We start from the raw sequence: 26,562 nt of genomic DNA on the forward strand, positions 1-26,562 counted from the left end.
TTATGTTCTTTTGGGTGGTGGTGGTCATATATGTTTAGTAGCGTAGTTCTTGAAATGTACCTGTTATTATTTGTTTGTCGTTTTCCTTTTTATTTATGATTTGGTCGACTCTATAAATTCGATTTCTCACCCCGAGAATCAGGGACAACCGCATCTAAAATCTCAAAAATCCTTATAAATGCTAGTCTTGATATTCATAGCATAACAAAAGTGTATCCATAAGACTAGCTTTACTTCTTTATATCCAGAAAATTCTTCAGATCCAAACATTTTACTGACACTACAAAGCTCAAGTCAGACCCATAATGGAATAATGCTGTCATACCTAGGACGGTGCTACTGCTACACTCAACATACCAGGCCACATTTTCCAGGAAAGCCACCCATCTGATTGATATGTTGTCACACAATAACCTTTTTGCCTGTTGATGCGCTGTCTTGTCTCTTCTGTCCCCCCCCCCCTTTTTTCTATCATAACCACAGTATCCTCTTCTCGAAGTTAACCATTTGCATGCCATCCTCACCAGAGTTTATTGGGTTCATTTGTTTCTCTCGTTACTCCATATCGTACCCTCAACGGCACCGCACTCATCACTGTATCACAGCCTTCGTTCCCAGGGACTCGGATCTCTGGAATTCAGCTCCCTAACACTCGCATTTCCCTTTCCTGCATTTAGTTGAAATGAAAACCAACCACACCTATGTTTTATGTCTCGAAGGGTCTGCGGAGGTCGCAGCCACAGCCCCTGTTCTTTTGACTAAACCGTAACAAACCCCAGTTTAATCGGAGTGAAAACAAGTTCACTGTTAACACACACACACACATATATTCTTTTTTTTTTTCAGAAATAAAAAATAACTTTCACTTATAAACTAACGGCTTCCACCGAAATATGAAAAAGTGATGTAGATATATTTGTGTATGTCTGGGTACTTTATTTCTAATGTTTTCTCTAAGAATTATATTTTCTAAATCTTTCCCAAGAGAAAGAAGATAAGAATTAACAAAATTCAACACACGTATTTTATTTCCATAACAAATCTTGATATGAATGTTGCTTCAATGCACATGTTTTGCTTTTTTTTCTCTCTCTCTCTCTCTCTCCAAATAAGTATAATTTTAATGACTAATAAGATACTTGGTACAACTTTCCTCTGATAATATAGCAGCAAAATAAGTTTTCTCCTTCTTGATACAAACAAGTATCTCGTGGTGAATTATTTCTCTTAAAAAGGTGACAAATATTTGTAATTCTTTTCCTTGGGAGTCATCCAGTCATGAGAATGCCTACCATTATCAGATCGTTGCCTGTCTCTAAAATTTTAATTCCTTCTCCATGTGCATATAGTATCTGATTTAAGCAAAAGGCTATCAACCTCATTACATGACTGGTACTTATTTTATCAGCCCCCGAAGAATGAAAGGCGAAGTTGACGTCGGCAGGACTTCAACTCAGAACGTAATGGGTCGGAACAAATACCACATGGCATTTTGTTCGACACTCGAGATTCTGTTAGCTCGCTGCCTTTTCTCTTTGTACATGTTAAATGTAACGTCGGAATAAATGCCCCTGCGGTATTTAATCCGACTCTTTATTTCTTGTGTTCAAATCCCGACGAGGCCAGCTTTGTCTGTTGTTCCTTCGGAGTCTGTCTGTCAAGTACCTGGATCAGTGATATCAATTAAAGCCCCTCCCTTCAAATTTGCTAGCCTTGTGCAAACTTAGTTGGTTTAATTTTTAAAGTTTTACAACTTTTTACAATGTGTGTTTATGTGTGTGTGTGTGTGTGTGTGTACATGTTACACACACACACATTTAGCAAAAATAAATAACTAACTGAGTGGAAATCGAACCAGTGAGTGTGTTAAATAAAGCACTAAAAGAGAATGACTCTCCTCAGACACACAATAAAATATGCTTCAACACACGAATTCACATAAAGAATCTTGCAAACCAAATACAAAAACGATATATATATATATATATATATATAGGTGTAAAAAGGTTGAATGTAGATTCGTCCTTTAATTTGGAGGTTTCCACAAAAGATTTCTAATGTTGATTCTTCATATTTTGCTGGTATATATAATTCGAACTCAAATATTTTCACATTGTCTCTGATGAAGCTATATCCATAATATCCCAGAAACAGCTGTAAGACTATTTCATTATAAATGTCTTGAAAACTCCTCATAGCCTTGGATTTGGTATCTCATTCTGTCCAATATGTGTGTGTGTGTGTGTTTCACTGTTCAATTCGCCCGTGGGCATATTGCCAATTTCCATTTTCACTTTCGTGATACCATCTCCGAAAGAAAGCCGACTCTTCCTTCTAATATTTTCTAAAATTTACTCCTTTTTATAATGTTTTTTTTTTTCAAATATTTTGGGCATCAGAGAGTCAGAATCATCTCTCCTCCCGACTATTAATTTTTATAAAGTAATTTCCAATTAATATGAATTTTTTTTCATTCAGAAATTAATTAGACTTAATGGCATTTACAATTGCCGTGCGTATATAAATATATAATGTTTACATTTGCAATTTATAAATATATAATGTGTGAATTTGTTGTCTATAAATATAGTGTTCGTATTGAACGTGTGTATATATATATATATATATATATATATATATATATATATCATGTTTTTGTTAGTAATGTAGAAATATATTGTTTGTGTTTGTAGCTTACGCGTCGTAATTAGGTTTTTGTCATTAAGAAATGAAAAACTGAAACAGGATTTTGAGAAAGTGAAACAACTAAAGCATTCAACTGTAACCTGAACAGACACATTTGAAACAATACGAATATATATTTACATACACATCAAATGCAGCCAAATTATGTTTACATACAGGGTGGCCCCAAAGCAGGTTTGCAGTTATCTGTAGGCGCTTGAAATTTCTTTTAAAATATTTTATTACATTAAAATTTCTGTGTAGCCCAAAAGTAGGTTTACAGATATCATGTAGGCACTTTAAACTTCTTTTTAAACATTCTGTTACTTTTAAATTTCTATCTTACAAACTGAAAAGGGAGCTTGACAAAATGAACTAAATTAGTATAGAATAATGGTTTCATATTTTTTTATAATTAAGATCTGAACTGTTAATATATGAATGCAAAAGAGATTGTTGAATAACTGTGCACCTACTTTTGGGCCACCCTGTATACATTAAAGAAGTACTGTTCTCTAGGCGCGTGGCTTAGCGTTTAGGGTATCCAGCTCATGGTCGTAAAGTCGGGAGTTCGATTCCTGTTGTGTCCTTGAGCAAGACACTTTATTTCACGTTGTTCCAGTCCACTCAGCTGGTAAAAATGAGGGTAAATTTTCAGATTAACACCCGCACGATTTTCACTAGGGTTTTAGGGTTAGGGTCTTAGGGTGTGGGTGTTAATCTGAAGATTTACCAAAATGAGTTGTACCTGTAATTCAGAGGGCTAGCCATGTCACATTCTGTGTCATACTGAATCTTCTTGACAACGACGCATATCTGTGGAGCGCTCAGCCACTTGTACGTTAATTTCACGAGCAGGCTGCTCTGCTGATTGGATCAACTGGAACCCTCGTCGTGGTAACCGACGGAGTGCCAGTTACTGTTTCCTAATTGTGGATAGAACCTGTGAAAGAAGGAGACCCAGGAAGATGTGGGACAAAGTAATGAAAACCGACCTCAGGTTGTTAAGCTTCACAGAGGAGATCACAGAAGGACCGAGATGCTTGCAATTCACTGTGTTTGAGAAGATCCATCCAGTTCAGCAAAAAAAAAAAAAAAAACCCAAACAAACAAGGCCCTAAAAAAATATATCTTTACTTGTCAAGCCTTCCCTATGACCCACCCTGTTGATACCCTTCCCTTCTTCACCCCTAGAATTCTATAAATGCAAATCTCCGCTTATTTCATCTTCCTTTTGTTTTGTTACCAATTATTTCTCTCCTGGAACCACTTGTCACCCATCCTGCATTCTCAATATTGTCCCTTAACCACTTTAGTTCTCCACTGAATGCCCCCTTTTTCCCTACACATCCTTTCATGTCTGTCATCAGTGCCCCACCCCACCTTTGTCACTATATCCACCCTTATTGACATTTGACCTCTCTCTGTCACTTGCATCTTCTCCCCACCTACAGCCCTGCAGTTCACATCATCTTAACTTTTATCCTCTATCTTTCACTTGTTTCAGTGGGATTTATGGAGGGTCAAAGTTGGGAACAAAAACAGGACAGTGGAGACATACAAGGAAACCAAACGAAAACAAACATGGAGAGTGGTTAGACCAGAACGAAGGGAAAATAGCAAACACTGGAGAAATATATTTTTTTTGACAAGAGAAAAGATAGAAGAGAGAGGTACAGGATACGTCCAACATACATATGTGTGTGTGTATGTATGCGGCTGTGTCAAAAAGTTCCAGGACTGGTTATGTTTAATGAAAAAATAACTTATTTACCAAAGTTTTAACATCACCTCCTTTGTAAGAGGTCACCTTGTGTAGCAATACACTCATCCCAGCATTCCTGCCACTTTTGGAATCCAACCTGTTTTCTGTGAGTTGAAGACCTTCTGCAATTTGCTGTGGATCTCAACAACGGTGACCTTTGAGCTGCGTTTTCATCTTTGAGTAGGGATGGAAACCTGCAGGTGCTAAATCTTGTGATTAGGGTGGATGTAGATGCAACACCATGTTGTTTTTGGTAAGAAACTAACAAGTGAGACAATCTCGGTGACAGAGTGCATTGTCATTGTGAAGAATCCAGTTCTTTGAGCTCCACACATCTGGTTGCTTTCATCGAATGACCTCCCTCAAACACTTCAAAATGTTGCAGTAGAACTCTCAACTGACAATATGGCCTTGGGGGACAAATTCTTGATACACAATACCATATGCCTGGGGGTGACATTTGTGCCAGGTCTTCCAGATTGCTCATCATCTTCCAGGGATGCTCTTCTGCTCTTGAGTCACCCATGCCACTCAAAACATTGCATGCGACCCATTGCCTCGTCGCCATAAGCTTACTGAAGCATACTCAATGTTTCTGTAGCAGACTTCTCAAAATCTTACGTTGGCTCTTTGTTCTTGTCCATGAAGAAATCACAGATTACAGCATACACACATGATCACAAAAACACAAATTTCGCAACATGCAAAGTAAACAGAACAAATCCACTTGGCACACTGCCTCATCAAGGTCACTGCTAGCTCTTACTGCTCACACAACTGTGTGCTGCCATCTGTTGGCATGCTACAGAACTAGTCTGGGAACATTTTGATACTACCTTGTACATAGATATATGTGTGTTTGTGTACTGACATCGCTTCTTTACTCATGTGAGATATGAGCCCTTTACAAACGCCATGTAAGGGTCCTTGAACGGTCAGACACATTTTGAGTGTTGGCTGGACCTTAAAAACTCCAAACACACAGGTCCTGAGGACAGCTGATATCTTGAGTATTGAGGCGATGGTGCACAAGCAGTGGTTACATTGGACACCTTATTAGAATGAAGGATAGCAGGATCCTTAAGCAGATGCTATGTAGGGAACTTATTAGTAGAAAGAGACTCCGGCAAAAACCAAGGCTGCAATTTAAGGACTGTGTCAAGTCCTCATTAAAGGCCTGTGATATGCAGAAGACTGACTGGGAGAGCAATGCCAGTCATCGCTACAGATGGAGGAAGCAGGTTAAGGAGGGGATCGACACTTTTGAGAGAGCACATATTCAGCATGAAGAACTTAAACGTGCTGCTTGAAAGGACACTGCTGTTGTAGTGAATGGAGAAAGCTTGGTTTGCAATGTTTGCAGTCATGTATGTTTGTCAAGAGCAGGGCTCATTAGCCACCAACGGAGTCACAAATGCAAAGTTAGTCTTGGAGCGCACAATGTTTCTGAAGGTCAGCAATGGTCTTCCTCGGTCACGAGTGGACAGCCATCATCAGTGTGTGCACGTCTGTACATGTGTATGTTTGTAGTCTAACAACCCTGTCTACAGAGTGGATAACAAACTCTAAAACATCAATTTGAAAATGGCTTTTAAGTGAGAAACTCACAACAGTCACGATTTGTAAACAACTAATGATGTGTAAACATCTAATTAGTCAGTGGAAAAATTATCTGAAATGTCATTTCCGTTCATTTTTTTATTTTTTCAAATATATATATATGTGTGTATGTATATATATATATGTGTGTGTGTGTGTGTGTGTGTGTGTGTGTGTGTGTGTGTGCACATACACACACATGTGCAGGAGTGGCTGTGTGGTAAGTAGCTTGCTTACCAACCACATGGTTCCAGGTTCAGTCCCACTGTGTGGCACCTTGGGCGAGTGTCTTCTATTATCGCCTCAGGCCAACTGAAGCCTTGTGAGTGTATTTGGCAGATGAAAACTGAAAGAAGCCTGTCGTATATATGTATATATATATATATATATATATATATATATATATGTGTGTGTGTGTGTCTGTCTGTTTGGGCCCCCACCCCATGTTTTGACAACCGATGCTGGTGTGGTTACATCCCCATAACTTAGTGGTTCGGCAAAAGAGACTGATGGAATAAGTACTAGGCTTACAAAGAATAAGTCCCAAGGTTGATTTGTTCGACTAAAGGCGTTGCTCCAGCATGACCGCAATCAAATGACTGAAACAAATAAAAGAATATGTGTGTGAATATATATATATATATATATATATATATATATATATATATATATGCAGTAGTACCTTGGTTTTCGAACAACTCTCATCAAGAATAAATCGTGCTTTATCTCCTGTCTTTCACATATACATTTAATACAGTAGAACCTCGGTTTACGAACACCTCTGATCATGAACAAATCATGCTTTATATATGAATACATACATATATATATATATATATATATATATTTATATATACATATTTATATATATATATATATATATATATATATATATATATATATATATATATATATATATAAAGCACAATTTATTTGTGATCAGAGTTGTTCGAAAACCATAGTACTACTGTATATGTGTGTCTATATATATGCATATGTGTCTATATGTAAAGAGATCTAAGGAAGAATGTTACGATCGAGAAGGTGAATGACAATGACCTTTTTGAGTGCACAGTTTGTGACAGACGATGCCTTTTTTTTGCTGGGCTCAAATCTCATTTGTGAACCCATGGAAAGCGAACCTCCACCAACTTTTCTGCTTATATGTCTGTGCACATCTTTGAATGCAAATCTAACGAAGGCCTCAAAAGACATTCCAAGATCCACAAAGCTTATCTGCAGCTCTTGCTGGTCCAAATCGGATGTCCAATCTATGTGGGTGTCTTTTCAGAACATTGTCTGGTTTAAAAAGCCACATCAGATGCCATGATGATGCTAAGGTGTAGGTACAAGAGGTGGTCAAACTTTGCATATGGAGTAGACAACAACCATGTGTGTATATATATATATGTGTATGTGCATATATATTTGTGTGTATGTGTATGGATATATGTGTGTGTGTGTATATGTATATATATATATATATATATATATATATATATATATAAGAGAGAGAAAGAGAGATACATTTTATCTATATCTTAAGCACACTTCTTATCCACATGATAGCACTTGCCCCTGTGGCCACACTTAGGCCCATAGCCATACTTGCACTATATATTTACAGACATGGAAACATCAATTAATTACTATGCAACACCAACTCTTTAGCCAGATAAAATAATTTCAGATTTAGTTTGCAAATCTCTCTGAGTTGCTCTTAATTCTTCATTCCTCATTCTTCTCAATTTATTTTTCAAATTTAACTTCGTAATATTCCAGCTATTTACTCAGTTTTCACTCCATTTAATTTCCAGGAATTTGTTGCTGTAATCTACAATTGGCCCTTATCCAATTGTTCCTTGTTTCTTTACCTCTACATCTTGGCAAATCTTTAGTTACAGCCCATTTCAATTTTGCATTCTACACCTCTTGACAATCTTTTACCTGAAGTTTTCTCTCACTGTATATACGTATGTGTGTGTGCATATGTGTACGTATATATATATAAACACACACACATGTGTATGTATACATATGTATAAATGCATAAAAAATAATCATGCATGCATGTAGCATGTATATATGTATATATACATATATACATATATATAAACATAAATAGTATATATGTGCACATACACACATTACATCCATTATGTACATCACATACATACATTACATGTATACCCAGTTCATGTATACCCAGTTCATGTATACCCAGTTCATGTATACCCAGTTACATGTATACCCAGTTACATGTATACCCAGTTCAGTTTCTATATTTACCAATTTTGTTTGGAATATTTTAGTACGTAGACTACCTACTTCTGCTCCCATAACCCCACCCAACCACCCCATAGTAAACATGAAAAAGGAAAACAAAAAAACCCCAGCTCCTATAAATATCTTCGCAGCAACAGTTGAAAGTCTTCACCTGGTATCATACCTGTGAAACTTTTCCATGTTTCTAAGATGGAAAATAAAGTCAATTATTCTGATGGGCCATACCAGTCAGGTGTTTAAATTCTTATCTTGCTTCCTCCTCTTTAACACCAGACAATCTTAGCAGTTGTATGTACGTATGTGTGTGCATGTGTGTGTATATATATATATATATATATATATACTTTATTTAAAAGCAGCAGAAATATAACAAAATAAATAAAGCATATTACTCTACCTCTGGTATTTGAGTACTCTTTTTTCCACCTTGTTTCACATTTATGTGCTTACTCTGGTATATGTGTGTGTGTGTGTAGTATAGGACAATCATTAAGTCCTATACTATGCATATATAAATTCCTCTATTTACCTAACATCAAGGTCTCATTCTTTTGTTGTCAGCGAAAGCGAAATCATGATGGCACCAGTGCCAATGGATCACTGGGAGCGCCGTCTGAGTGTGATCGTTGCCAGAGCACCAGCTGTCTGGCTTTCGTGCTGGTGGCACGTGGGTGGCACCACTTGGGCGTGACCGTTGCCAGTGTTGCCTTCCTGGCACTTGTGCCGGTGGCACTTGAAAAGACATTTGAGCAAGTTCGTTGCCAGTACCGCTGGCACATATATATATACATATATATATATATATATATATATATATATATATATATATATATATATATATATATACACACACACATGTATATATACATACATATATATATTTATTTATATATATATATATATACATACACATATATGTATACATGCATATATATATAAACATATATGTATATATTTATATATATATGAATATATATGTATATATATATATATATATATATATATATATATATATATATATATATATATATGTATATAGTGTATGTATATATGTGTATGTATATATACACATATACATACATATATGTATACACACACATTTCTAACAATGATTACTTAAACTGTAAAATCTTTCTGGTATGCATGTGTTGTTCACTTCCTGATTTGAAGTTAGATTTTGTTCTACTTGCCACACACACACACTCATGCATGCACGCATGCACACACACATATCAACCCCCACACACCATACAAACGTACTTATAAAATCTCATATGCACATATAAGTATGTGCTTGTACATTTACATCTGTCAGCTTGTCTGTGTACTTTACCCATGAATATAAACACACACTCACATAACCCCATCATCATCATCATCCTAATGTCCAATTTTTCTATGCTTGTGTTAGTCAGATGCAGTTTGTGACATTAAGTTTTTTTATGGCCAGATGCATGCCCTTCTTGTTGCCAACTCTCACTTGTTCCCCAGTCAGACACTGTCAAACACTGGACATTAAACATGATGATGATGATGATGATATATATATATAATATATATACATACATACATGTGTGTATACAATATATATACATGTTTTATATATATATATATATATATATATATATATATATATATATATATGTATATATACACACACACACACACACACACACACACACACACACACACACACACACACACGTGACAGGCTTCTCCAGTTTCAGTCTTTCAATTTTACTCACAGAATATTGGTCAATCTGTGACTGTTGTATAGAATATCAGCCAATAATGTTTGTGGAGGCAGGACTGAATCCTCAACAACATTGTTCTGAAGTGATCTTCTTAACCACACACCTTTTAATCTCTTTTCAGCTCCACCCTGGACACTCTCACCTCATCTTATAATTATTCTGCCTGTCATTACGTTACTTAGCCTGTCGGTAACACTTTCACGTGATTAGAGAAAAAGAGGGAGAGAGAAAAGACAGAGAGGAACGTCCATGACATGTGGTAGGGGGAATGTAATATTTGTTACGTGATTAAAAAAGTTAGTTGAAGGTAGTGATAGAAAGGAGAGTTAGGAATATAATATTGTGATATGTGCTTATTTTTTGCCATTTATTATGATTGATTCCTTCCCACTCCGTGTTCCTTTTTTGCAGTGTCTTTGAATCTCAGTCTGGGTCTTCCATGGTTTCTTTTCCTTTTGCTTAGTCGGGAGTAAACGAGTTGTGTGGTCAGTCTGTTGTTGTCCATGCTGTGTACGTGACCCAACCAATGTAAATTCTATCAATGAGGATTTCCTCGATAGATTGAATGCTAGACTCACATAGTAAGAGAGGAAGAACCATAGAGACAGTAGATGAGGAGGAATGAGAATGTGTGTGTGTGTGAGTGTGTATGTGGGGGGCGGGGTCAAAATAAATTGGTCAGTTTGCATAAAAGGAAAAGAAAACAATATTCCAGCCAAAAATAAAAATCAAGAAATATGAACTAGATCAGTGGTTCCCAAATATTTTCGGGCTGCTGTCCCCTTGACACCCAGGCCATATTCCTAGCACCCTCATCCCAAGTAACCGTCACAAACATGGACCTCTTTCTGAAGCAAATTCAAAGCAACAGTATTTCACAAATAATACTTAACCTAATGAACCCATTATTTTGTTTTTACATTAATCATTATCCCATTATTGCCCCACATTTTTACATGAATTGCTCCCCCATTATCACCCCATTTTTCTTCAATGCCCCTTTGAAACTTTCTTCTGCCCCCGGGGGGAGGGCAATACTGCCCACTTTGGGAACCACTGAACTAGATCACATCTGGGAGATAGCAATTTACTCAAAGTAGCTACCCTCCAGCTTCCATCACAGCCTCAAGATGGCTCTGGAACCTGGCATGTGTGTTTCTCAGTGTCCCTAGGAAAATCTTCAAACACGGTCTTGATCTTGGCCACCAGCTCAGCTTAAGGGTTGTAAACAGAGCAGTTGGTGTCTTTCTCAACTGCACCCTACACATAGTAATTGATGGGATTTCAACTGGGGGAATTAGGAAGCCAGAAATTAGGAAGCCAGAAATTAGGAAGCCAGAAATTAGGAAGCTAGTGAAGTCCTAGAATTTCTCAGACAACCATATATGAATATTTCCTCAGGTATGGCAAGGAGGTGAATCATGCTGTCACACATATGGCCTTCCAGCAGTGACCCTCTCAAACCAGAAATTGACCACAGATTCTGCAGCTTCACATAGTTGTCTGCATTGAGCCTAAGGCCTTGTCCTGCAGTTGTTGAATGAATTGCAGTGTGCAGATACAGTCAAGCTAGTGTTTCCAATCTTCCTTGAAAACATGTCTGGCCATGGGAAAATATTACCTGTCTTGGAAACAGGTGAGATTTGGCAACAGGAAAGGCATTGACCTGTAGGAAATCTGCTGCAGTGATTTTCCATCTGACTCATGTGAGCATGGAAAAATAGACATCCATCTGCTGGTGATGACAATGATGACGTCATTGTCTTGGCAAAATCTCATTTAATACTTAAGTCAATTTTGATCCTTATTTGAAATTTGCATTATTCCTAAAAGGATTAAATATTGATCTTTCAATCAAAGTTTCCAGCATTACCTACCTCTGTCTCTTTACTTCTCTAGCTTTACGAGTCTCAAAATTCAATTTCTTTTCTATATATAATGTTACAAAAAGCCTAATTGTTGTTTTGCCAAACTTTTGCTCTGTCTCTCTGTCAATGCAACCATCACACTGCGGCATTTGCTGTATTGATTTCTCTTTCCATCACTGGAAGCAAATACTCTTTATTCTCTCTTACCATTTCAAAATAACACTTATATATATATATATGTTTATATATATATATATATATATATATATATATGTTTATATATATATATATATATATATATATGTTTATATATATATATATATATATGTTTATATATATATATATATATGTTTATATATATATATATGTTTATATATATATATATATATATATATATATAGATATATATATATATATATATATATATATATATATATATATATATTTATATATATATATATGTATATATATATATATATGTATATATATATATATGTATATATATTTATATATATGTATATATATTTATATATATGTATATATATTTATATATATGTATATATATTTATATATATGTATATATATTTATATATATATATATATATATATATATATATATATTTATATATATATATATGTATATATATATATATATATTTATATATATTTATATATATATATATGTATATATATATATATATTTATATATATGTATATATATTTATATATATATATATATATATATTTATATATATATATATATGTATATATATTTATATATATATATATGTATATATATTTATATATATATATATATATATATGTATATATATTTATATATATATATATGTATATATATTTATATATATATATATATATATATATATATATATATATATATATTTATATATATATTTATATATATATATATCATCATCATCATCATCATCGTTTAACGTCCGCTTTCCATGCTAGCATGGGTTGGACGATTTGACTGAGGACTGGTGAAACCAGATGGCAACACCAGGCTCCAATCTAATTTGGCAGAGTTTCTACAGCTCGATGCCCTTCCTAACGCCAACCACTCAGAGAGTGTAGTGGGTGCTTTTACGTGTCACCCGCACGAAGGCCAGTCAGGCGGTACTGGCAACGGCCACGCTCGAAATGGTGTCTTTTATGTGCTACCCGCACAAGAGCCAGTCCAGGGGCACTGGCAACGATCTCGCTCGAAAATCCTACGAAGGCCAGTCAGGCGGTACTGGCAACGGCCATGCTCAAGATGGTGCATCTTATGTGCCACCCGCACAAGAGCCAGTCCAGGGGCACTGGCAACGATCTCACTTGGCTTGCCGGGTCTTCTCACGCACAGCACATTTCCAAAGGTCTCGGTCAGTAGTCATCGCCTCGGTGAGGCCCAATGTACGAAGGTCTTGCCTCACCACCTCAGCCCAGGTCTTCCTGGGCCTACCTCTTCCACGGGTTCCCTCAACTGTTAGGGTGTGGCACTTTTTCACGCAGCTATCCTCATCCATTCTCACCACATGTCCATACCAGCGCAATCGTCTCTCTTGCACACCACAACTGATGCTTCTAATGTTCAGCTTTTCTCTTAAGATACTTACACTCTGACGGGTATTCACATTGACATTACACATCCAACGGAGTATACTGGCTTCATTCCTTGCGAGCTTACGCATGTCCTCAGCAGTTACAGCCCATGTTTCACTGCCATGTAGCATGGCTGTTCGTATACATGCATCATACAGTCTGCCTTTTACTCTGAGTGAGAGTCCCTTTGTTGCCAGCCGAGGTAAGAGCTCTCTAAACTTTGCCCAGGCTATTCTTATTCTAGCAGCTACACTTTCAGCGCACCCATCCCCACTATTAACTTGGTCACCCAGATAGCGGAAGCTATCGACTACCTCTAGTTTTTCACCCTGGAATGAGATAGAAGTTGTTTCCTGTTTGTTTACAGTGTTTATTGCACCTGAACATCTGCCACATACAAAAACTAATTTCCTAGTTAACCTGCCTTTGATATTGCTGCACCTCTTATGTGTCCATAGCTTGCACTGGGTACATCTTATAGAGTTACTACCTATTCCTTTTCTACATACTGAGCAGGGCCATCTACCTGAAGGGGTTTGTGTTTTATCTACCTTCCTACTTATTAGGATTTTGGTTTTAGCTAGGTTGACTATAAGGCCCTTCAATTCTAGCCCTTGCTTCCACACCTGAAACCTGAAATATATATATATATATATATATATATATATATATATATATATATATATATATATATATATATTTATCATCATCATCATCATCATCGTTTAACGTCCGCTTTCCATGCTAGCATGGGTTGGACGATTTGACTGAGGACTGGTGAAACCGGATGGCAACACCAGGCTCCAATCTAATTTGGCAGAGTTTCTACAGCTGGATGCCCTTCCTAACGCCAACCACTCAGAGAGTGTAGTGGGTGATTTTACGTGTCACCCACACGAAGGCCAGTCAGGTGGTACTGGCAACGGCCATGCTCGAAATGGTGTCTTTTATGTGCCACCCGCACAAGAGCCAGTCCAGGGGCACTGGCAACGATCTTACTTGGCTTGCCGGGTCTTCTCACGCACACATATATATATATATATATATATATATATATATATATATATATATATATATATATATGCAGATACACACACACATAATCATTAGTTTAAAAAAAAAAAAAAAAAAGCAATGATTTACAATATTGAGCTATTTAATTACCAGGCCTATAATTAGCACTGTGCATTACCTGAAATGAATTCCTCTATGTTATTCTGCATGTCATCACTGATTTCTTTTTTATTATTATCACCATTGCTAATAAGAAAGAAAAATCATCATCATCATCATTATCATCTTCATCATCATCATCATTTCACATCCATGTTCAGTGCTTGCATCATCAGCTTGACTGGATCCAATGGGTCTGGAAACTGCCTTCTGCTCCAGTGTCTTCTTCTTTGGTGTGATTTCCACAACAGGATACCCTTTCTAATGCTAGCCATTTCACAGCATGTACTGGGTGCCTTTTTTTTAATGGCACTGGTGCTAGTGAGGTTACCATGTAGCATTTGACTGAGTTGAGCTACATTAGAGAGAGAGAGAGGGTATGTGATGAGGAGTTAAAGTGTGAGATAAGTGAGAGCAGGAAACGGATAACCTTAGTGGTGATGAGATGTCTGGGTGGATCCTATCCCCAAGTTACAAAGTGAGTAGGAGTGAGAGGCAAAGGAACCATGAGGATGGGTGGGTTGGGGTTGGGAGAGTGTTTTAAAAAAAGTGAGAGACAGAGAATGGGTGAGAGGGTGAATATAATGAACCAGTGGTGAGTGATGATAAGTAAGGGGGAATATAGGGAAGAGTAGGTGTCACCCCCCCACCCCCCCACCCCCCGTAAGGATTGAGAAAGGTTGAGGGCTGATATTTTTAATTATTGTATTTCAGTATTTTTAGCACTCCACCTTCTCCCTCACCGAAAGCTATATTCAGCCTCATTTGAATTTCACTTCTCGATATTGTATATTTTGTTAAAGAATTTGATGGTGTCCTTTATCTGTTTTTCTTTTGCTTGTTTCACTCATTACACTGTGACCATGCTGGGGCACTTCCTTGAAGAATTTTAGTTGAACAAATCAATCCCAATACTTATTCTTCTTCTTTAGTCTTGGCGGTATTTCGTCTGCCGTTACGTCCTGAGTTCAAATTCCGCCGAGGTCGACTTTGCCTTTCATCCTTTCGGGGTTGAGAAATTAAGTACCAGTTACGCACTGGGGTCGATGTAATCGACTTAATCCCTTTGTCTGTCCTTGTCTGTCCCACTCTATGTTTAGCCCCTTGAGGTGGGGGTAAAGACATTCACACACATGCATACAATGGGTGTCTTTCAGTTTCTCTCTATGAAACCCACTCATGAGGTTTTTGTTGGCCCAAGGCTATAGTGGAAGACCCTTACCAAAGGTGCTGTGCAAAGAGACTAACCTAGAACCTTGTAGTTGAAAAGGAAACTTCTTAGCAGACAGCCATACCTGCCTGTTCAGATTATTTTTATCTTATTAGGTTCTGAATCTTAATTTTATTTGATCTGAGAATTTAGTTTAGGTAGCCAGAAATTTGAAATGGTTAACAGATATAGTTTAACAACAACAGGCTAATGGCTGGAAAATATGAAAAAGCATTTATACACAAAGGCTTTCACAAACTACACAGTCACACATGAAGTGTTCATACAAACCATTGAATCATGTATATGTGTGTGTGTGTTACATGTATGGCAGCAAATTATTTCCTTAATTTTAAAGTTCTTGATAGAGTCTATTGGATAGACTGTGCATGCTAAGAAACACCTGTTCATGTTGCAAATGAGACAGCAGATGGTCAGCAAACACAGGTTTTGTGAACATACACATGTCTTCTCTGTAGAGACATGAGTTGAAATATGTGACCATGTTGCATGGAGACATTATAAGTGAATATATTCTCTTATATTGAATTCCTTTTATATTGCAAGATTACTGTGATTACATGATCAGAATCTTTCTCTCCCGCATGTGATATATGTGTGTGTTTATATAAAAATGTATATATTGATGATGAAGAATGTATATTATATACACACAGACCCAGATATCTCAGATGTAAATAGATACAATCATTTTTGAAAGATTTATTTCTGGAAACAAAATAATGTCATTTGATGCATTTAAATACTTAATCTAGTAATTAGTAGACATGCCTTGGGCAATTTTTAATCATTTAACCCATTTGGGTATTGTACTGGTTAGTTGTATCTGCTCAGATAAAATGGCATAATGAGCAGTGTCTATTTTCTTTTGAAGTGTGTGTGTATTATGTATATATGTGATGTTATATTTGTTTTGTTAAATAAACTTATTTAGTACCACCTGATTGGCATGTCTGCCAGTGGAACGTTAAAAGCACTATCCAAGCGTGATCGTTGCCAGGGCCGCTGGCTAGCTCTCGTGCCGGTGGCATGTAAAAAGCACCATTTGAGCGTGATTGTTATCAGTGTCGCCTTACTCGCATGTGAAAAAACAACATTCAAGCGTGGTTGTAGCCAGTGCCGCCGGACTGGCTCCAGTGTAGGTGGCACGTAAAAAACACCTTTGAATGTGGTCGTTGCCAGTGCCACCTGACTGGACCTCGTGCTGGTAGCACGTAAAAGCACCCACTACACTCTCTGAGTGGTTGGTGTTAGGAAGGGCATCCAGCTGTAGAAACTTTGTCAAATCAGATTGGAGTCTGGTTCAGCCTTCTGGCTTGCCAGTCCTCAGTCAAACCGTCCAACCCATGCCAGCATAGAAAGCGGATGTTAAACGACGATGACATCGATGATGATGAATACCAAAGTAAAAGCAGAAGCCATTTTTAAATCACAGAGATCTTCAGCAACTTTGCACAAGAATTAAACCAAGTTTTATCCTTCGTTAAACAAACCCCTGCAATCACATACCTCTGTTGTCTTTGCTGCCAGACTTAAGAACTATAGAACCATGTATTACGACTGTTAAGTTATACTACAAAGAATTCTGTTTACATTTTCTATAAATAGCTTTGAGATTCTTCTTTGGCAGTTTGGAAGACACATGACACAGTAAGTAATCCCCAATTGTTCTTTAGTGGAAACTAAATCTAGTTGGTTCAATTATTCATTCCTAGCTGCTAAAAACCATTGTCATTTAACTGGTGTCTACTTTCACATTGAGGTTAAATATTTGTTTACGACATACATGAATATGGTGTTGTATATGTTACATATATATATTTATAACCCATGCCTTGGTTGCTTTAGTTATATACACACACACACACACACACACACACACACATATAAATTTATGTATTTTAATTAATGACTGACAAGGGAACAGGAATCATGTAGTCAACTTCATTAGCTTACAGCTGTTTCTGTTGTAAGAAGCAGTGCACTCAGAGCTAAGTGCTTGTGCAACATCTTATAGCTTCCTTGGGGACCATTAAAATGAAGTGAATGTTTATTTCAGAAAGTACACTTGTATATGTATATTGAGTTCTAAAAACTAGTTATTAGTATTGGTACATCCAAGGGAAATCATATGTGTGTGTGTGTGTGTGTGTGTGTGTATTAAACAAAAGTTAGATAACAGTATGGTTAAGTAATATTGTTTGTCAGAGCTAGCATGCAGCCCGTATGATGAAAGTATGGCAACTGCTCCATACCTGTCAGCTATGATCAACACACAGTATTACTTAACTGTGCTGTTATCTTGCATCTGGTATGTTATCTAGCATATTGGTAAGATTGACCAAAATGGATCTATAATACTGTACACTTTGATTAATATCGCCACTCTATTGACAAATATATAAATGCATATTTTTTCTTACTTATGGACTCTTAGATGATACGTATTAACATTTAATTTTTTAATCAGTTTTATGTGTTTTTCTATGTTATGGGTTAGACAAATATACTGTTGTGGTAATGGTTTGTAGCTGGATGCTCTTCCTGTTGCTAATTCTTAACAGTTTTTCAAATAAAGGATCCCTTATTCCATGCCAGTGGAGAATGTAAACAAATGCACTCTCTCACGTACATACATATAGTAATACTTACATGTGAATAGCTTCATTTTGAAAGATGATAGCTGTCTCAATCAGTCTACTTAATCTCTATAATCTCCATTGTATTTGTGTCCTCTGGGGTGACTTTTCAGACCAGTGGTTGATCTACATGGCTTTAAATACATGTAGCAGATAAGATTCAAAACTTCTTTATATAGCTTACATCATCATCATCCTGGGTTTTGTCCCCATTAACGGGGGTGGCTGGATCTACCTCAATGCCATAGCAACCAAGGTAGGCAGGTGCAGCCTACCCCAAACTTTGGGCTGGCTGATGCCCATTCTACCCTGCAACCATGAGGCTTTTTTGGAGCTGGATTTTCTACGGGAGCATGCCCTTGCTTACCTGCAACCTCAGTTTCTAGAAATGAGTGGTCCTGAGACCAAGGCCTCTACCATGATTTTTAACAAAAGTGGTGTAAAACTGGTTCAGGAAGGCAGAGATGCTACTCCCTGAGACCCCCTTTGGGAGCCCCTCTACCTTACATGTGGTATGATAATCTTATGGCCTTTGATGTACCTTTTCAAACCAGATTTACTTTGATTGTTTTTTTCTGCAATCTACACAGAAGTTGTTTACTTTTTAAAAAAGAAATCAAGATGCATAAAAAAATGCATCTCCATTTCATAAATTACCGTATAATTTCATGTAGCTTGTGTAGCCAGTTTTTGATAGGAGATGGTCACCAATCCTGCATTTCCAACTATTAATCACATCTGGTGCGTCCATAACACTTCCCGTTCTCAAAATACAGTGATACCTCACTGCATGAGTTTAATTCGTTCTATGACCGAGCTTGTCTTATGGTTTACTCATTTTACAAATCAATTTTCCCCATTGAAATTAACTAAAATATAATTAATCTGTTCCAACCCACGAAAACCACTCAAAAATAATTATTTATGGGTTTTAAAACAGGAAAGTTGTAGTTACAAAGAAGACGACAAATATAAAAAAGAGAATGCAAAAGAAATATGTAAACTCGTTTTATTAACGATTTGTCTGCTCGTACTGCGGATTTCTGCTCGTACTGCGGATTTCTGCTCGTACTTCAAGACAAAATTTCACACGAGTCACGGATTGTACAGCAAATTACTCCTACAATGGGGCACTCGTACTGTGAGGTTCTATTGTACATGCTGCCTTTTGACTTGTTCAATGCTAACAATACTTTCCTTTACCAGAACACTCCATTCATTTCTACAAGTTACTTTCTCTTCAAAGAATTAAATAGCTATTTTCACACACACACACACACATATATACATTTTTGTGTGTCTGTGTGTATGTATATATATATATATATATATATATATATATGTGTGTATATATGCTTTACAATTTATCTTACATCCACCTGCTTACCAAATGCACTTCAGTCTGTGCTTCTGACCTCTTGCTATTTGTCTTCATGTGATGACAGAATCTGAGTTTTAACATCCAAAGATAAACACTAGAATTCTTTCATTCTGGGAAACTATTTTTCTAGACTGGATTAACTTGTGTACTGAAACAATGAACGGACCCACGACCACCAGTACAACTATAAACGTGAGAATGTTCCCAAGGACTAAAAGTACAGAATATTTTTTGTAACTATCATTAAGTTGGTATTAAAACCAGGCAGTTCCATATAATTGGAATCCCTTTAAACCTTACTGGTACTTCATTGGAAGCAGTCTTGGATTAGTAAAAGATATATATATAATATTGGTTTCAAATTTTTGCACAAAGCCTGCAATTTCAGGGGAGGAGATAAGCTGATTACATCAACTCCAGGTATTCAACCGGTACTTATTTTATCAACCCCTTGGCAGAATTTGGACTCAGAACATAAAGATGGACAAAATGGCAGGAAGCATCTTACCCAATCTTCTAACAACTCAGCTAGCTTGCCACCTTAAATATCTCAATAATCTCACTAATATTGTGATGTAAATATTGTCCTAGTTTCCATGTAGAAATACTTCATTCCATAAGTGACATCCACTTCTCTTCCCAGCTGTGTTACATAGAGGTGAGTCATTTCCATGGACATTGCTCTGATGAAGTTTCTCATCAAGTACCTTTTATTCTGACCTTTAAATATGTCCCCTACTTCTCTTCCCATCTGTGTTGCTTCTCCATTGAGTTTCCCGTTAGTCATAAATCCTTTTTATTTCACATGCTATAACTGTTACACACCAGCCATGTTACATGAGGTGAGTCATTTCCATGGACATTGCTCTGATGAAGTTTCTCATCAAGTACCTTTTATCATGACCTTTAAACATGTCCCCTACTTCTCTTCCCAGCTGCTTTGTTTCTCCATTGAGCTCCTCCTTAATCATAAATCCTTTTATTCCAATGACTTCTTTTCCTTGCACTTCTTCTCTCTGAAACTCACTACAGTCATCTTCTTTTCCTCTGGTCTATCAAGTAGAGTCCTTATGCTTCTGTAAGCCAACATCTTATGAATTTGTGGGCCCCTCTTTTCCTTCTTTCTAGTCCCTTATGCTACAGTGTCCTCAAGCCTTGTTTGGGACAAAATGTCTGTATGCTGTTTCAGTCATTAGACTGTGACCATGCTGGGGCACCACCTCAAATTGTTAATCAAATGAATTGACCCCAGTATTATTATTTGTAAAACTTGGTACTTATTCTATCGATCTCTTTTGTTGAACCACTGAGTTACAAGGATGTAAACACACTAGCACCAGTTGTCAAGCTGTGGTGGGGGACAAACTTGGACTCAAAGACACACACACACACATATACGACAGGTAACTTTTGAAGTATATTTTTGCCACCATGAGTGGTAATGTCAAGAAATATGGCATACATATAATGGTTATAATTTAATCTTTATCAAATTTCATGATGCTTATACAAAATGATGAAATGAATTCTAATTTTCAAAAGAAAAAACTTTTATTTCATTAAAATAAAATTAAATGAAACACATTTCTCATTTGTATAACTCCTCTCAGTATGTGTGGTGTTCCCTTACTCATTGCCTGTCACTAAGCTTCATGTATACTCATCCAACTTTCTCTGTATCTTTCTTTTACTCATTTCTACCCTCTCTTTGTACTCTGTAAAGCAAATCTGAGACACCGACCGACCGACCAACCAACCAAACATTATTTATATCAGTCGTTATTAAAACTTACCAGTTCTATTGACTATTACTCATAAACAATAAACAGTGCTTCTCTCATTACAGCTACGTATACCAAGATAAACTTAGCCATTGCAAATTTAGTAGTGTTGCAGGCGAAAGAGGGGAGGAGGTGGTGATAAAAAGAGTCCATTAACTCTTTGGCTGGTAGATCAACAATTTATTGATTGGACCAGCTGTGACTTGCAAAATATTTTAATTGAGTTGTGAACATATGAATAATTGTTTAGTGAAGGCCAACACGTGAAGGAAAATAAATCTATAAAAAGAAAATAACAAGGAAAGATATATTTTTATTGCACTTAATAGATATAAAATGTTAAATGGAAGATGAACCATTTTTGGCAGGATAAGTAGTCTGGTTATTTTTCTCTTGACACATTTATAATAGCAGAGTTTGCAGTTGGACTCTCTCTCTCTCTCTCTCTCTCTCTCTCCAATTTGAAAAGTTATGTTAGATTCTTCTTCTTCCAAGCATCATACAAACATATCCGGATTCAAAAACTTCATCTTTATATTATTAAGTCAACATAATGTCACGTAGATTGATTTGTTACAGTTAATTATCATCTTATAATAATTTTGCTTGTCATTACGTTACTGTAACGCTTTCATGTGATTAGAGGAGAAGAGGGAGAGAAGAAGCATCCATGACATTAGATCATGCTTTCATGTGATTAGTTGAAGTGAAAGAGAGGATAAGGCAAAGAGTGAGACTGAAGGAGGAAGAAAAAAAGGAAGAGAGAGAAGCGTTGATGACGTGAGCTAGGAGGAACATAATAATTGTAGCAGAGAGGTGATGTTCTGATGCGCTTAAGTACAATTCTGTGAAATATTCACATTTATTTAGAAGGTAAATATATGCAATTTAACTAAAGGTTGTATCATATGTATGGGATATTTTTTTTTGTTTATGGGGAAAATGGAAAAATAAGAGTAAATATTTTATGAGTGTTGTGTCTATAAAATTGTGCATAAAGTACATAAGGTATGTATATAAAGTGCATTAAGTAATCATCGTATTCCAAGCATGACACCATTTGAGCATGGTCGTTACCAGCGTCGCCTTACTGGCATGTTAGAAAATCATTCGAGCGAGGTTGTTGCCAGTGCCACTGAACTGGCTCCTATGCAGGTGGCACGTAAAAGCACTCACTACACTCTTGGAGTGATTGGCGTTAGGAAGGGCATCCAGCTGTAGAAACTCTGCCAGATCAGATTGGAGCCTGGTGCAGCCATCTGGTTCGCCAGTCTTCAGTCAAATCATCCAACCCATGCTAGCATGGAAAGCGGACGTTAAATGATGATGATGATGACCACCCTTTGATACAGACACAACACAGGCTGCCCTTTCAGGTTTTTTGGATAAAGTTTTCAGGAACAACCTGATGGGTTTGCTATTAATTTGGTGAAATATTCATGGGCCCTGCTTGTCATTCTAATTTTCCATGCTGGTGTGGGTCAGACGGAATTTATTGTGGCAGATTTTTCTATGGCTGGGTGCTTTGTTTTAACCTTTGAATGATGCCACTCTATTGGTTAGGAGAGCAGGGCCACATTCCCCCTGATCGGAAGACTATTTTGTTGCAAGGCTACTTGTTTAGGTAAATAAAAAATGAGAGGCGGAAGATGGAATTTACGAGAATTTATTATTAATCACAACAATTGCTTCGACTCATCTAGCATCGATTCCTCTTGTGGGACACACAAAAACTGGTTCAGGAGTATCCGGTGGTGCAGACATATCTCATCGGGTGATAAATAGATAGTTTGATTCCCTCAAGTTCCTGGAATACATTCTGGGTCGTATTGAGTGATAAGAAGTCTTGTGATGTCTTGCATGGCTCACTTCCTGCACAACCAAGAGGAAGCGGGAGTTTCAGTGAAAGAGTTCTTCTCCTCGAAGAACAAGAGCTTAATATCAGGAAAGGACCAGAGAAATGACAGGAAAGTGCCTTCAGACATTGCAACACAATGGCCTCTGCTTTGAAGGCTAGGCTGCTTTTTATGTAACTCAACCAATCGAACAAATAAGTTACCAAAATATTGTAAGACTTTTGACTCAGCACAATACATGTTTGAAATTTGACTGGTGACCACCATTGTTGCTGCTGTTGCATTCTGAGAGGCAGAGAGAAATAGGGTTTGGTAAGAAATTGAAGATGGGAAGAAACTTCCCTCAAGGAAAGAGAATCACCGAGAGAGAGAGAGAGAGAGAGTTTTTTTTTGTTTTTTTTTACATATGCTTATTTTATTATGCAAATACATATACAGGTACTGAACCTCTTATCTGGAATCCAGAAATCTGGAATTACCAGAAATACAGCTATTTTTGAAACTGAATAATTTTGAATTTTGTGGGCTGTAAGTAGTTCGCCGGGCAGCCACTTTGTTTTGGTTTCTGTGGCACATGCGTCACCACATGATGCCAGATCAAACAAACCCTGCTTTAGAAATGTATTAATTTGTATATGTTATACAATTTTGTTCTTTACTTTCCTTTATTTATTTTATATTTTCGGCATATATTTAGCCTGTGTCTAGAAATGCAGACCACCTCTGGTCCCAAGGTTGGTGGATAAGAGATTTGGTACTTGGAATTCCTTCTGATTTTTATGTTTTGGTTGTCCAGGTGGCTGCAAGTAAGTTTCCTGAATTTCCTGAAAAATAAGTTTGGCTTAGGGGAAATATTACCTTGCATGGAAACTGATGAGAGTTGGCAGCAAGAAGAGCAGCCAGCCATAAAAATCTGCCTTGACAAATTCTGTCTGACCCATGCAAGCATGGAAAAGTGGACATTAAATAAAAGTGCTGGTGATGATTTTTTTTATTTTGTGTCTGTTACCGAGAAAAACATGCTAATCAAAATCTGGGAAAGAGAATGAAAATATTAAAAATTCATAATGGCACACAAATGTTAATTGGTGCTCTGAGGAAAATGTAGAATTTGAAAATTTGGATCGATAAAGTTCAAACTAAATGTCTTAATTTCAGGAACCAGTGCTTGTTTGCAATTGAAAGCTTTCTGAGAATGGTTTTTAGATGTCTGAGAAAGAGTGTGTTATGTTTATAGTCAGAAGCTGAGAGGGACATAATTCTATCATGTTAATTATCATCATCATCATCGTTTTAACATCCACTTTTCAATGCTTACATGGGTCAGATGGAATTTGTTGAGACAATCTTCTCTGGCCTGATGTCCTTTCTGTTGCCAACCCACATGTCATGTCAAGAGAAAGATGTACACAAACACCACATGCACATTTATACACACATATACAACATGTTTTCTTTTCAGTTTCTGTCTACCGAATCTACAAGGCTGTGGTTGACCCATGGTTATAGTAGAAGATGCTAACCCAATGTGCCTGGCAGTAGGATTGAATTTGGAAACTCAGGCCACATAATACCCTCAGCACCCCACCCCTATTTTTATGTATAAATAAAAATTTTATATTTTACTAATTTATATATACTATGAATCATTTGATATTTAATATAATATTATATAATTTGTATACAATACTATAATGATATAAATTCATAAGCATCTCCCAATCCACAGCTTTTCTCCTAATGCCCCCTTTTTCACCAGTGCCCACCTGGACTCTCTCAACAACCACCAGGGAGCGGTAGTGCCCACTTTCAAAACCTATGTTTTAGATGAATCTGTTCATTTTTACATCCGTTTTCCCATGCTTATACAAGGCCTAGGGTTACAGAGGAAGACACTTGCTGAATGTGCCATATGGTGTAACTGAATTTTGAGAGCATGTGGTTAACCACAAAGCCATGGCTGAAGCACTTACAAGTGCAGAAAATATGATACTGACTTATTTCATTTGCCACAAAAACATCAACAGAGCTGACACTGCTGTCAATGGAGTAAGACAAAAAGTAGAGAAAAATGGAGGTTGTTTCTCATTTGTCAAATGTAAAATTTATATATATATATATATACATATATATATATATATAAGTGTATATATATATATTTGTGTGTACGTGTATTAGTGTATATATATGTGTGTATGTGTGTATATATATATAGGTATATGTGTGTGTATAAATATATGTGTGTATATATGTGTGTGTATATATGTGTGTGTATATATATATGTGTGTATATATGTGTGTGTGTATATCTATGTTATATATATTTATAATTATATATATATATATATATATGTAAGTATATATATATGTGTGTGTATGTGTATATGTGAGTGTGTGATTAAATTAGTAAACCATTTTCCAAAAATAATGTAAAAGGTACAGAAAGGCTCAGGTGACCTTGGAAACTCCTCAACTGCCCTCAGTTCAATATTTGAAAAATTATCGTTCTAAATTTGGAAACGGCTAAAAATGAAAGAGAAAATGAGAATGTGGTTGATGTATATTGTCATTTTTGCTTCCACTTCCACTGAAAGCATGCAGTCTATTGTATGATCAGATATACACACGTATGTATATATACTCACAAATATACATATGCATATCATTATTCTTTTCTACTCTAGGTACAAGGCCCGAAATTTTTTTTTGTGGGGGGTGTTAGTCAATTAGATCAACTCCAGCATGCAACTGGTACTTAATTTATTGACCCCAAAAGGATGAAAGACAAAGTCGACCTCGGCGGAATTTGAACTCAGAACATAAAGACAGACAAAATACCGCTAAGCATTTCGCCCGGCGTGCTAACGTTTCTGCCAGCTCTCCACATATATGCATATCATCATCATCATCATCATCATCATTTTAACGTTGACTTT

General features: G+C 36.6%; 1 protein-coding gene across 5 annotated transcripts in view; it reads left to right on the forward strand.

The window, feature by feature from the left end:
* The window catches only part of LOC106877362 (uncharacterized), a 78,631-nt gene that overhangs the window by 21,564 nt on the left and 30,505 nt on the right, over positions 1-26,562 (forward strand). The window contains exon 2 of one of the 5 annotated variants that reach the window (XM_014926250.3): positions 24,324-24,432. The exons of the other annotated variants lie outside the window; for them this stretch is intronic. The gene's annotated coding sequence lies outside the window, so the exon portion shown is untranslated. The remainder of the gene's footprint in view (positions 1-24,323; positions 24,433-26,562) is intronic. 5 annotated transcript variants of the gene reach the window in all.

This window comes from Octopus bimaculoides, chromosome 3 (assembly GCF_046866305.1).
Source record: "Octopus bimaculoides isolate indiv1 chromosome 3, ASM4686630v1, whole genome shotgun sequence".
In the NCBI taxonomy this organism is placed as follows: domain Eukaryota; kingdom Metazoa; phylum Mollusca; class Cephalopoda; order Octopoda; family Octopodidae; genus Octopus; species Octopus bimaculoides.